Source organism: Schistocerca piceifrons, chromosome 5 (assembly GCF_021461385.2).
Source record: "Schistocerca piceifrons isolate TAMUIC-IGC-003096 chromosome 5, iqSchPice1.1, whole genome shotgun sequence".
In the NCBI taxonomy this organism is placed as follows: domain Eukaryota; kingdom Metazoa; phylum Arthropoda; class Insecta; order Orthoptera; family Acrididae; genus Schistocerca; species Schistocerca piceifrons.
Window position 1 is genome coordinate 169,553,322 of NC_060142.1, and position 14,023 is coordinate 169,567,344.

Genomic DNA, 14,023 nt, shown 5'->3' on the forward strand with positions numbered 1-14,023 from the left:
CGGGTAGACTATCCCGCATTAAATCATGATAGCGTGCTCCATTGAGCGTAGGTGGACGAACATGGGGCCCAATCAAGACATCACCAACAATGTCTGCCCAAACGTTCACAGAAAATCTGTGTTGATGACGTGATTGCACAATTGCGTGCGGATTCTCGTCAGCCCACACATGTTGATTGTGAAAATTTACAATTTGATCACGTTGGAATGAAGCCTCATCCGTAAAGAGAACATTTGCACTGAAATGAGGATTGACACATTGTTGGATGAACCATTCGCAGAAGTGTACCCGTGGAGGCCAATCAGCTGCTGATAGTGCCTGCACACGCTGCACATGGTACGGAAACAACTGGTTCTCCCGTAGCACTCTCCGTACAGTGACGTGGTCAACGTTACCTTGTACAGCAGCAACTTCCCTGACGCTAAGATTAGGGTTATCGTCAACTGCACGAAGAATTGCCTCGTCCATTGCAGGTGTCCTCGTCGTTATAGGTCTTCCCCAGTCGCGAGTCATAGGCTGGAATGTTCCGTGCTCCCTAAGTTGGCGATTAATTGCTTCGAACGTCTTCCTGTCGGACACCTTCGTTCTGGAAATCTGTCTCGATACAAACGTACCGCGCCACGGTTATTGCTCGGTGCTAAAGTCACCATTACCTTCCTTCAATTGGGCCAACTGGCGGTGAATCGAGGAAGTACGGTACATACTGACGAAACTGAAATGAGCTCAAGCATCGAAATTAAGCGTTTCCGGACACATGTCCACATAACATCTTTTCTTTATTTGTGTGTGAGGAATGTTTCCTGAAAGTTTGGCCGTATCTTTTTGTAACACCCTGTATTTAATATATTTTTTATTCTAACAGCATCTTGCGGACCCCTCTGGCATAGCTCGCGGACCCCTGGGGTCCGCGGACCACCTGTTGGGAACCACTGCTCTAGATGTATCCCGTGGAAGTATGTTTGAAAGTAACCCACGACATTGTTGTTCACGGAGCTACTATTGAAGTGTTGCTGCAAAAACTGTGCATGGCAGGAAGGTCACGTCACACATTTAATTGATTTTCAGACACCTCGGATGCGATTACGTCTTTTAAAGGTTGGAAACTTGTTGTCCACGAGTTCTACTAATAAACTGAAAATTGACATTTTCTATCAGTTTCCCGTCTTAGGGAGGCTGCAAGAACTCTCACTGCTAGTCCGGAGCGGCGGGCGCAACAAGCGTCTAATTTCGCGGCTGCCGGCCGCGTGACGTCGCACGCCTCGGCTCGGCTGCTGTACGTCTTCACTCGTCCGTCGCCGCCGGCAGCTCCTTTTTTTCTGCTCTCGCAGCGTTGGCCCCTTCCCTGCGGCGCCGCGGCAAGAAACACCATAAATCACTGACGCTTTGTCGGTTTTTGCTCCGTTTCCTTTTGTTTCTTTCTGTATGCGGCGCTAGGCCGAGGACACAGTACAGCGCCTCCGCCGCTGCTGCCGGTTGCTGCCTCCGACTGAACGAGCGAGACGGCTGACACGAGCGTTTCACAGACACCTGCCACGCAACTCTTGAATGCGCGGAGTGAGATTCACAAAATGTAAATAAACTTTTGTGGAACGCTTGTGAATCCTACATATTACCCGTCAAAGCGAATCGTACGGTGTGCGGACATTTGCCACGCCCGACATTTGCCACGATTTTACCTGCTCCGAAGGGTTGGGTCCCTTGTCTCCCCCCCCCCCCCCCCTACTCCTCTTCCTGACCCTCCACGCTGCCCTCCAATACTAAATTGGTGATCCCTTAATGCCTCAGAACATGTCCTACCAACCGATCCCTTCTTCTGGTCAAGTTGTGCCACAAAGTCTTCTTCTCCCCAATTCTGTTCAGTACCACCTCATTAGTTATGTGATCTACCCATCTAATCTTCAGCATTCTTCTGTAGCACCACATTTCGAAAGCGTATATTCTCTTCTTGTCCAAACTATTTATCGTCCACGTTTCACTTCCATATATGGCTACACTCCATACAAATACTTTCAGAAACGACTTCCTGACACCTAAATCTATACTCGATGTTAACAAATTTCTCTTCTTCAGAAACGCTTTCCTTGCCATTGCCAAGTCTACATTTCATATCCTCTCTGCTTCGACCATCATCAGTTATTTTGCTCCCAAAATAGCAAAACTCCTTTACTACTTTAAGTGTCTCATTTCCTAATCTAATTCCCTCGGCATCACCCGACTTAATTCGACTACATTCCATTATCCTCGTTTTGCTTTTGTTGATGTTCATCTTATATTCTCCTTTCAAGACACTGTCCATTCCGTTCAACTGCTCTTCCAAGTCCTTTGCTGTCTCTGACAGAATTACAATGTCATCGGTGAACCTCAAAGTTTTTATTTCTTCTCCATGGATTTTAATACCCACTCCGAATTTTTCTTTTGTTTCCTTCACTGCTTGCTCAATATACAGATTGAATAACATCGCGGAGAGGCTACAACCCTGTCTCACTCCTTTCCCAACCACTTCTTCCCTTTCATGCCCCTCGACTCTTATAACTGCCATCTGGTTTCTGTACAAATTGTAAATAGCCTTTCGCTCCCTGTATTTTACCCCTGCCACCTTCAGAATTTGAAAGAGAGTATTCCAGTCAATATTGTCGAAAGCTTTCTCCAAGTCTACAAATGCTAGAAACGTAGATTTGCCTTCCCTTAATCTAGCTTCTAAGATAAGTCGTAGGGTCAGTGTTGCCTCACGTGTTCCAACATTTCTACGGAATCCAAACTGATCTTCCCCGAGGTCGGCTTCTACTAGTTTCTCCATTCGTCTGTAAAGATTTCGCGTTAGCATTTTGCAGCTGTGGCTTATTAAACTGATTGTTCGGTAATTTTCACATCTGTCAACGCCAGCTTTCTTTGGGATTGGAGTTATTATATTCTTCTTGAAGTCTGAGGGTATTTCGCCTGTCTCATACATCGTGCTCAACAGTTGGTAGAGTTTTGTCAGGACTGGCTCTCCCAAGGCTGTCAGTAGTTCTAATGGAATGTTGCCTACTCCCGGGGCCTTTTTTAAAACTTTGCCAATCTTGGAGATTTTGCGTTCGTCTAAATTATACGTGCCTTTTTCGGTGCTCCTGCAGCAGCTTTCTGTCGTGTTTTGTGTACCATGGGGGAGCAGTTCCGAATCTTATTACTTTATTTGGTATGAATCTCTCGAGTGCTGTTGATACTATTTCTTTGAACTTAAGCCACATATAATCTTCACTTACACAGTTTGGAAGGATTGGAGACTGTCTCTTAGACAGACGTTAACCAAATTTTTAGCAGCTTTTACAAATAGTTATATTTCGCGTTTAGTTTTGGTGAATTTCTTTTTCACGGAATTGAGCCTCGCTACGACTGTGTGTTCACTAATCCCTGTATCCGTCGTGATGCTCGAGATTATTTGTGGCTAAGAGGTCAAGTGTGTTTTCGTAACCATTTACAATTTGAACGGCCTCGTGAACTAATTGATCAAAATAATTTAAAAAAAGCATTTAGAACAATTACGGAAGTTGTTTTCTATCTACAATAGGGTCTGAAAATGTATTTTTGTCAACATACGGAAGGTAGATCGAAGTCACTGCCAACTATAATTGTATGACTAGGGTACCTATTTGTGATGAGATTCAAGTTTTCTTTGAACTGTTCAGAAACTGTTTCTTCTGAGACCGGCGGTCGGTAAAAGGAGCCAGTTCTTAATTTATTCCGGTTGTCGAATATAACCTCTGCCCACACTAAGTCACAGGAACTATCTGCTTCAATGTCGCTTGTGAGCTGGAACACACATTACATTATTTTTCCTTTCGTTGTGCTTTTTGTTTCTGTTGTAGTGCAGATCATTACAATTACAGCTTTTCCCTCCAAAACCTAGGATGTTTTCTCTGTGGCTATGTGAATACCAGAGCTAAACAATGTAGATCAACAATGTACAAGCATAGCATTCTGTTTTACTTCATTTCCTAATTTCTAACATTTTAAAAATGTACGTCGACTTTAGATGACATGTCAGTCATAAATGTTCTTATCTCTATTTACTGAGCGTATTTCCAGTCATGTTTTGAACATTGTCCCGCTACACTTTATTAACTAATATTTCGCCGCAAGAGATATCGGCCGGCCGGGGTGGCCGAGCGGTTCTAGGCGGTACAGTCTGGAACAGCGCGACCGCTACGGTCGCAGGTTCGAATCCTTACTCGGGCATGGATGTGTGTGATGTCCTTAGGTTAGTTAGGAGACTGATGACCTCAGAAGTTAAGTCCCATAGTGCTCAGAGCTATTTGAGCCAAGAGATATCGGATTTTAGAGAGTAAATTAATATGGAGTATGTCGTTCTTCTTTTCAAACGTTCACATACCCATTTCTTCTTTCCTTTTTGTCTTTTGGGCATGCAGTTGTAGTAATTAAAGTAGCCACAAACGCGGTGACCAAAAAGGAATGATTAGCGTACATTCGCATTCTCTTTACATCGTTCCTTTCTTGTTGTTCCCATGGCGATGAACTGTTTCTGTCGCAATAAGTAAGCGTGAAAGGAAGCTACCGAGCAGACAGAGGGATCTATATTTATACTTGGCAGAACTAATTACATACTGACATAATCGTCGGTATTGCTTTCGTTTCCCAAAAGTTATAAATATTTCGATTTCGGAGATGAAGCTCTGTATTTCGCCAAGACGTCAAAGAAGAAGGTCCCTTACGTACAGGTTGTATCGAGTAAGATGTGAAGGCGGCGGTTTGAAAGCAGACAGAAGAAGTACGAGGAAGGGCGTCCCTTACTGAAGGATCGTTACTCAAGCTACCTGGCGAAGGGGCAAGTGTGGCAAATGTCCGTCATTCAACCGTACAGCCAGCGGTAGCGGAAACAGTCATGTGACTAGGTACAGCCAGGTTCCAGTTCAAAGAAGTACGTGTAAAAGCCCTGAAGAAATGCCATGTCAATACCAATGCGGTAGCGGGAGCTAATTTTGTCACGTGGCTAGGTACAGCCAAGGCTCCATTTCAAAGCAGTGCCGGTACTTGTTTATTCGACACTTTTCCTCCTATCGGGACATTTTAGCAGGTATTCTACCAAATTATCTAGTAAACTGTTGTTCTATGTTTGACCAGGGTGAAAACGAGACTCCCTAGAAATTACGCAACGGATTTTTGTCCGAATTTTGATAGCCAATCGAAGAGAGGGAAATGGACAAATCAGCTGTCAAAGTGACCGGCGAAAGGACTAATTTTGCAAAGAAAGATTTAATTGCTTTAAAGTAAACAGCATAACTAGAAAAACTTAATTAGTCATTTGAGACGACATTTTTGTCCGAATTTTCATAGCCATACGAAGAGTTGTAAATTGTCGAACGGTGTATCAAGCTGACCAGCGTGAGGTCTATTTTTGCAATAAAAATAAAAAGTTCTTTCAAAGCAATCATGGCACTTAAGAAAAGCTTAGTTATTGGAGGGAAAATTGAAATATTTTATGAACAGCATCTAGTTATTTAAATGAAATGCAAAAAATTAATCTCTTCAAAGCTTAGCTATTTTGCGCAGAGAAATTAGATCGGAATGGTATTTAACTGTCGGTAAAAAATTTTGAAACGAAAAAAAACTGAAAAATATAAAAATGATCTGTCTAAAAGTAAGAAACAAAACAGATTAGAGAAACAGTTGACGCGCCTTCGAATAACGCTCGAAATCGTGTGCGGCGAATGAGGTGCCGATTGAGTTCGACTTTTAATCTACAATCTTAGAATTTTAAAGAGCGCTAGAGAATATTTGCGTGGTGGGTTAAGTGCAACGTGCAGTCTCACTTGAAGTACATGATTTCGAGCGCTATACAAAGGCACCTCAAACGTTTTTCTAATCTGCTTTATTTCTTAACGTTAGGTACATCATTCCACAAAACATTTGAACGTTTTTTCCTCCTTAATATTTTTGTTATTTATCCATATACTGATTCTTCTCTTGAAGCTGATTATGCCTTTTGGAATCACCATAAGACATTGGTAAACAGCAAACAAAGAAGAAAACAAGATGTAGCGGTCGCTTCCTTCGAACCTGCTCTGACTGATCAAAGTGAAGGCATGTGCCTTTATTTAACAACGACCGCGTCACCACTGCGTGCTAACCCTTTAGAGAAGTGGGAAGACAGGAAAATTTTATTCCGTCAGTTCTATAGGCTAGCCACGGAGTGCCTGACCATTCCAGTGACGTCAGTGCCTCCGAGCGTTTGTTTTCAGGGGCAGGCAGTACGTGGTCAAAGTCACATAAAACACTGTCAGCGACACGATTGGATAAATAATTGACTTCAGTGACTATACGGAAAAAGAAAGCGAACTTTCGGTAATATTTATTTACTTTTGGGCACCACTCAGCTGTTTTTCTGATAATCTGTTAAAGCTTGCCGCGCAGGATTAGCCGAGCGGACTGAGGCGCCGCAGTCATGGAATGTGCGGCTGGTCCCGGTGGAGGTTCGAGTCCTCCCTCGGGCATGGGTGTGTGTGTGTTTGTCCTTAGGATAATTTAGGTTAAGTACTGTGAAAGCTTAGGGACTGATGATCTTAGCAGTTAAGTCCCATAAGATTTCACACACATTTGAACATTTTGTTAAAACTTGTTTTATTATTATATTATGGATAGATTTTAAAAACAGAGATGGAGAGTTTCGAGCCGATAGATTGCATCTACTCAAATCTAAAAAGCATCGATATCTCAAGGTGCCGATACTTTTCTTTCGGCGCTTTCATGAGCACGATAGTTTTAATATGACACTGCTGACGAGGCAAGGTTGGTTCAAATGGCTCTGAGCACTATGGGACTTAACATCTCAGGTCATCAGTCCCCTAGAACTTAGAACCACTCAAATCTAACTAACCTAAGGACATCACACACATCCATGGCCGAGGCAGGATTCGAACCCGCGACCGCAGCGGTCAGGCGGTTCCAGACTGAAGCGCCCAAAACCGCTCGGCCACCAGCGGCCGGCACGAGGCAAGGATTATCACGTTTGCGATCGGTAACGTGTCCCTAAGTGCGCTTTACTCATCGCTATGAAACGGCCTTTTTGGACAGTAGCGACTGCTTGCTGTTAACAGGATTAAATTTATTTACGGTAATAAGGGGCAAAGTAATGAAAGGACCGAGCGAAAAGGTGACGAAACGCGCGACAAAAATGTTAAGTCGATAATGTGGAGGAACGGCACTGAGTAGATTAGGATTCGAGTGCCTAGAATAGGGTCGCCTTAGCTGGGACCTCGTTGGGACACTCTGTGATATGGATGGCAAAATGAAGTAAAAATTTGTTTTAATGTAATTACTGTTTATTTAGGACAGTCCTTGGTAGCAGCCGATTTCTTTCATCAGCCCACTGGGCCGACGTCAGCGAAAATACTGTTTTCATAGAGGCGTTGTGTGTAGAAATAGAAAACAAATACTCGCATAATTTTAATAGTTGGCACTTGCGTTCAGGATTTTCGGTTTCCTTAGGAAAATAAATCCATCATTTTTTCTACCGAGTGTTCAGTCTTCCATTCTTCCGAGTCACGCTTGGTTTCTCACGTATGTAATAGTGTTTTCAATCATCATCCAATCTGAGGCCTCAGACACTGCCATACAATCAAATACTTGATATTCGTTAAAATAAATAGCCCGTTTCTCTAAATAATCAAATGCTATGGCACAAAAACCCATTGCAGCTTCCTCAAATGTGTAAACCAAATTAATTATTTCGTAGATAGGATTCTCATTCTTTAATTTGTTCAAATTCATCTTGGTTTGCATGCCAATAAAATCGGCAGTCTTCCTTTCATTTACACTTCTTTGAGTGTCGATTAATATATTTCTTATTTCAATTATGGAAATTTTATTCTTCTCTACGCTTTTTATATTTTTTTCAAACAGAGTTAAATCTGACTAGAAACATGAAGTAACTTTCACTGATTGGGCTACTGAAAAAATCGGAATATATTTTAAGTGACCTGTCTTCGGCTCAAATACAAAGCTTAAGAATTCTCTCAACCGTGGGCATTAACGACAGCCAACTTGTTTTTGAGTGAAATGGAAAAGTCCGATGATTGACATTGATGTATAAGCAAAACTCTTTCAGCTTCTCTGTCCTTACTGTGTGTATTTGAAAATAATTAAATATTATCATGACGATTATTTCAATGCGGACAGTTTCGACTCCAGCAACGCTTGATACAGTATTGTGGAGAACATGGGAAGTGCATCCAAGTCCTACATTTTTTTCCTAGCTCTTCTTTAATTTGTGAAACACATTCCGCTGGTCGCGTCGATGAAGCCCTCCGAAGTTGGTACTGGCATTGTCTCCACAAAAAGCGATTAATTTATCTAATGGACTCTGCAGTTGTCTTAAAGTGTCTAGACAAAACTTTGGAATTGTCTCCCATGTTTCGTTACTCAGCGAGTCAAACTTCAATAGCTTCTGTTGGATTCCGTCAGTTTCAGTAAAGTGCTGAAAAATTAAAGGAAACATATATTCAGCCTTGTGGCTCGATGCGTCGGTGCCTATGCCGTAAAATGAAACTTATTGCAATTGTTTTATGCATAGGGACACGGAGTGTTGTGCGAGAATATTTTTAACAATCGTCGTAGTGTTCGTCCTGGCTGTAGACTGCATTGCGGCGGCTTAGGAGTCATTGCGGCATTCACTTTTATGGTACAGTCAAGGGAATTGAAGGATTGATTATGTTTGACGACTTTATCAACTATTGTTAGTTTTGCAGCAGCAACGAGCAGTTCTTCCTGGGTATCTTCTTGAATCATGAAAGTAAAAATAGGCTTTGATGTCGATACTACCGCGAACCTGTTCTTCGCAGAAATGTGATGCCTCACATCTACCGCATCTCCGTGAGTTACTGAGATGAAACTGCTACAATCTCACACAACGCTTCCTGATCCGTACGTCCGTTCTTGACAAAAACCATTCTTTTGTGTAATCATCCTAAAAGTGACAGCTTCTTTTTCGAACTTTAGGCATTTTCGGGAAGCTATGATCAGATAAGTTTATTACACGGTAAACAGTCGACAATAACACTTCAGTCACTTCATTCGCTATATACCCGTAGTAAACACTTCAAGCATTACTAACTTGCATTCGTTGTTCGTATTACGTTTAAAAAGAATCGTCTTACCAAATGGGAACTGCCCGAGTCTTCCCTGTGGATTTCCTGAAGTAGAACTGGAGAGGTCTGGTATTTTCTCGGATGATTGCGGTAGATCTAGAAGATATTTACATCGTCGACACAGGATACCCAACATGCTACGCCATCTGTGACACAACCTTCTCGACATAAACTAGTTGACATAAATTCAAACTAGCTGAGGCTGCAATTTACACGTTGCGCTAACAGATGGCGTTATTTCAATACTTCAGCCAAGCTCATAACAATATTTTACAAACTCAGGACAAAATTGGGTCTTCTCGGGATGTCGGAACAAGAAGGTCCATAATAGTGACATTTCCCATGTATCGGGACGGATGGCAACCCTACTCTAGAAGCGAAGTGTACCAATAAGTACCCCATTGACGATATCGATGATAGTGTAATCATGCTTTAATTTCTGCAATATTATGAATGACGCAAAAAAATGCCAACTTAGCTTTTGTTCCAAGAATCTCAGCTTCATGGCTAGCAAAGAAACTCCGAGACAGCTTTGTTTGTGGGTTTTTATGTCACAGTAAACGTAACGTATGTGTGCAAAGGAGACAACAAAGTGTTTAAAAAAAAGAATAGAACATTAAATTTCTACGTGAAAATTAGGCATCAAAAAGCTATCAGTGGTTTATTCAGACGAACCGCGGTTTCATTTTCATTGCACTGTGAACACACATTGTCAAATTGCGACAGGAGTATTGTCGAACAATGAGGCCGGTCAATGTTTAATTGTTGTGCTGCGCAAGGCATTACTATACAGACGTGTAGCGTGTGACAGCGCTCCACCACGGACTACATTCAGGGTTGTGATATGTACGACAGTTCTTGCACGCATTCGAGAATTTCGTCATTTGTACGATGTACGAGGCAAAAGTGAATATCGTACACGAACATACGAGAATTTTGCCTAAAACTTTTTTTTAAGCGTTTAATCCGATCGATAACTGGAGTCGTTACAGACGACTTACTCTACCCTATCCTATCCTAACTTAGTCTACAGACATAACAGAAACATACATGCCCACGGGGGAACTCGAACCTTAGTAGTTGCGGGCTCGTGGGTCGTGACACCACACAAAGTCGTGTGGCTATAGAGGCGGGTCCAATTTTTTTACCAAATATACATTATACACATTTGTTTGGAAAATAATCAATTCATCTGTTATATTTTAAAAGTGATTAGAAACTGTTACGATTCCATGCAGTCTCTGTCAATCAATAAATTTCAGGCAGGAGAGAGAACGCCAAACAACAGACATGACAAAACGATTAAAGTCGAGAATGAGGCTTAGTTCAAAGCCTGGCCCTGGAAAATAAATTAAATAAGCTAACAATAACGAATCACTTTGCTTTGCATGACATATTTCACTCAGTTCGAATTATTAAGTTTCAGAAATAGAGCGGCCAACGAATCTCAAAGCACTAAATGGAACTTTAATCGAATATTATTCGAAAGCAATGAACAGTAGACCTAATTACCCTACAATACTGTGGAATTGTTAAGTACAAACGAAAGACATTTCATCAGACGGTATTGTTTCGTCTTCAACAAACGATACTCTTAACAATGCATATTTCGCGTATAGTCATTACGTTTAGCTGTGTAGTTTCTTTTTGTAAGTGTTTCGGGCTACTGTGTGTTACTGTGAGTGGAGAAACGGGAAGTGACAGTGAATATGAAAACACAAGCACGAAACTTTCGTGCACGCCGGAGAAAAAACGTCTAAAAAGAGGTGAAATTTCGAAGACAGAACGGCCTGTCCATCGACAACAAAAATTTCGTGATGAGTGGCTACATATGCCAGGTTTACGTAATTGGCTGGTACGCGATAGTGATCCGCTCAGGGCGCGATACATATATTGCAATACCAGCGTGGTTTCCGAAATCCAGAATATTAAAAACCATTCCAGAAGTAAGAAGCACCTAAACATGGTGCAGTCTGCTACCGTGCGACAGCCTTCAGTTGCTCAATTTGTCACAAACGCACCATCAGTTAAGAGGAAGGTTGCTAAAGCTGAAATCAAATTATCAGCATTCTTAGCAGAACATAATGAGGCATTTTTAGCTGCTGACTATTTATCCGATTTGTTAAAAGATATTTTTCCAGACTCGGATATTGCAAGGGCAATGACTCTTAAACGGCACAAAGCACGTGCCATTGTTTCTAATGTTATTTGGACGTCACACAAAGAAGTGTTGGCGAAAAAGCTACAACCCGCCAAATTTAGCATAATGACGGACGAGCCCACCGATATCGGAACTGTGAAAAATTCCTGCGTGGCGATCCGTTTTTATGACAAAGATTCAGGTGAGTAATAATAAGAGCTAGTTTTGAAATAATAACCAAATTAATTCTAAAATAAATTTTCCTGTTAAGTTACCACTTTGTATCACTTCTCCTTTTACAGGTTGTATTGAAAGTAAGTTTTGGGAGCTATATAAAGTTTATGAAGATGGAGACATAAATGTTGAGAAAGCTTCTACTGCAGAAAATCTCTACAATGGTGTAGTAAAAACGTTTCAACATCGTAACATTCCATTTGCCAATATTATTGGCTTTGGAGCAGATGGTTGCAATACTATGATGGGAGTTCGTAATTCTGTAGCAAGCAGATTCCGAGATAGCTGCCCGGGAATTTTTGTAATGAAGTGTGTTTGTCATTCGGTGCATATATGCGCAAGCGAGGCGTGCAAGAACCTTCCAAGAGCTTGTGTGGACCTCGCGAGGAATATTTATGTTTTTTTCAAACTCAGTGCGAAGAGGCAAGCAGAGTTCAAGGAATTTCAGGTATTGTAGCATTTTATATCTCATAGATTATTTTACGTCCGATCGTGTGGAAATAGGCTAAACATGATGTTTTATTCTAAGTATTTTTAAACTTGGAACCACACAAATTACTACATCCTTCACAGACACGCTGGCTGTCAATGATCGCGGTTGTTAGGACAGTGCTGGAAAACTGGGATGCTCTAATGCTGTTTCTTAACCAAAAATGGCTTTCTGAGCGATTTCTAAGTGCTGAACAAGTTTTTAACTGTTTACATGACTCCTTTGCAAAAATGTACTATATGTTCTTAGAGTGGATTCTACCAAAATTTACTACTTTCAACGAGTATTTCCAGTCTAGAGCAGTATTAATTGTTGACCTTCATGACAAGATTAGAGCTCTCCATACAGAAATACTTCTGTATTTCATGAAACGCACTTATGTCATGGGAAAAAATCTCAGTGATGTTGACCCAAAAAATGCAGCTCATCATCTGGAAGATTCACAACTGTATTTGGGTGTGAAAATTCTGAAGAACGTTGGCATACCCGAGATAATCACCCACATCTTATCAAGGATTTTTATCATCGATGCAGGAACTTTCTTGTGGTGAGTACACCTCGTTTGCCTGGTATCATATACAATTTGTGTTTTATTGTTTTCTATACATTTGTGTGTTTATGTGTGGCATACCTAATGAGAGCTATTAATTCTCAAATATTACAGACATCTTCGTGCCAGGTCAAATTACGGTATGATATGGAAGATAAAGTGCTGTCCAAACTAACGGCACTCAAACTTACAAATACCCTGTCACAAAGTTTCCGAGATACAACACCTTCACTCATGCCTTTAATAGAACTGTTGCCACGTATAATTCCTCCCTCAGATCTCGATTTAGCACAAACTACAGATGACCAGTGGAGGCGTCTCCCTCTGGTTTTGGCTTGTCTCCCAGACTCACTACAAAAGGAACAATCACCGGATAAAATGTAAAATATATTAAATAACGAATCTGAAGAATTTAAGGAATTGAGCGTTTTCGCTCTCTCAATTTTGAGTTTACCTCATTCAAATGCAGACTACGAAAGAGTTTTTTCTAAGGTATGTAAAGCAATGAAGCTAATAACTAGTTAATAATATGATTTCATACTTGTCAGGTTATTGAAGTTTCATGTTCAACTTCAGGTAAACCTCATGAAAACCAAAATTAGGAACAGACTCCAAACCAGTACACCGAATGGAGCACTTCTTGCCTCTGAATGCATTAAAGAACGATCAGGAAACAACGCAACATGTGTAACTTTTGAGCCAACACACGAAATGTACGAGAAAATGACGTCGGACACTCTTTATAAAACGAAACAGGAAGAAGAAGATGTAGAAATCGAATTTGTTTCATAACTACAAATTCTTGTTCGTAGTTTTATTCATTTGTAAATAAGGTTTTGTAAAGCTATATATATATAAAATTTTCAAAACGTACGAGAATTTTTACTAAAATTCGAGAATTTCATGAGGTTGGTACGAGAATCGCGCTGTCTGGATATCACAACCCCGACTACATTTACAGTCTGAAAACCACCACGAAGAGTATGACCGAGGACACTGACCCTTGTACCAGTTACTAGGGCTTATACACGTTTTACTGACGTATGGAACGCGGGAATAATGACTGCTTATGCGCCCCTGTGCGCTCTGTAATTGATGTAATCTAGTTTTCGCGATCCGTTTGGGAGCGATACATTGTGGGTTGTCGTACGTTCCTAGATCCAACTCTTCAAGTTAGTTCCAAGAATTTTCTAAGTACGCTTCCAAGGGATAGCCTGCGTCTATTTTGAAGCGATTGCGAGTTCAGTTCTTTCAGTGGGTCAAACAAACCTTCCATTCATGATTCCCTTATTCGTGTACGTGCAGCATCTCCTGCTGGTTCTACCTGGTACGGGACGGGTCCCATATACTTGAACAATATTCTAGGACGGATCGCACGAATGTTTTGTATGAAATCTCTTTCGTAGACTAACTACATTTCCCTAGGATTCTACCAATGAACTGCATCTGACGTACCTACGATTGAACT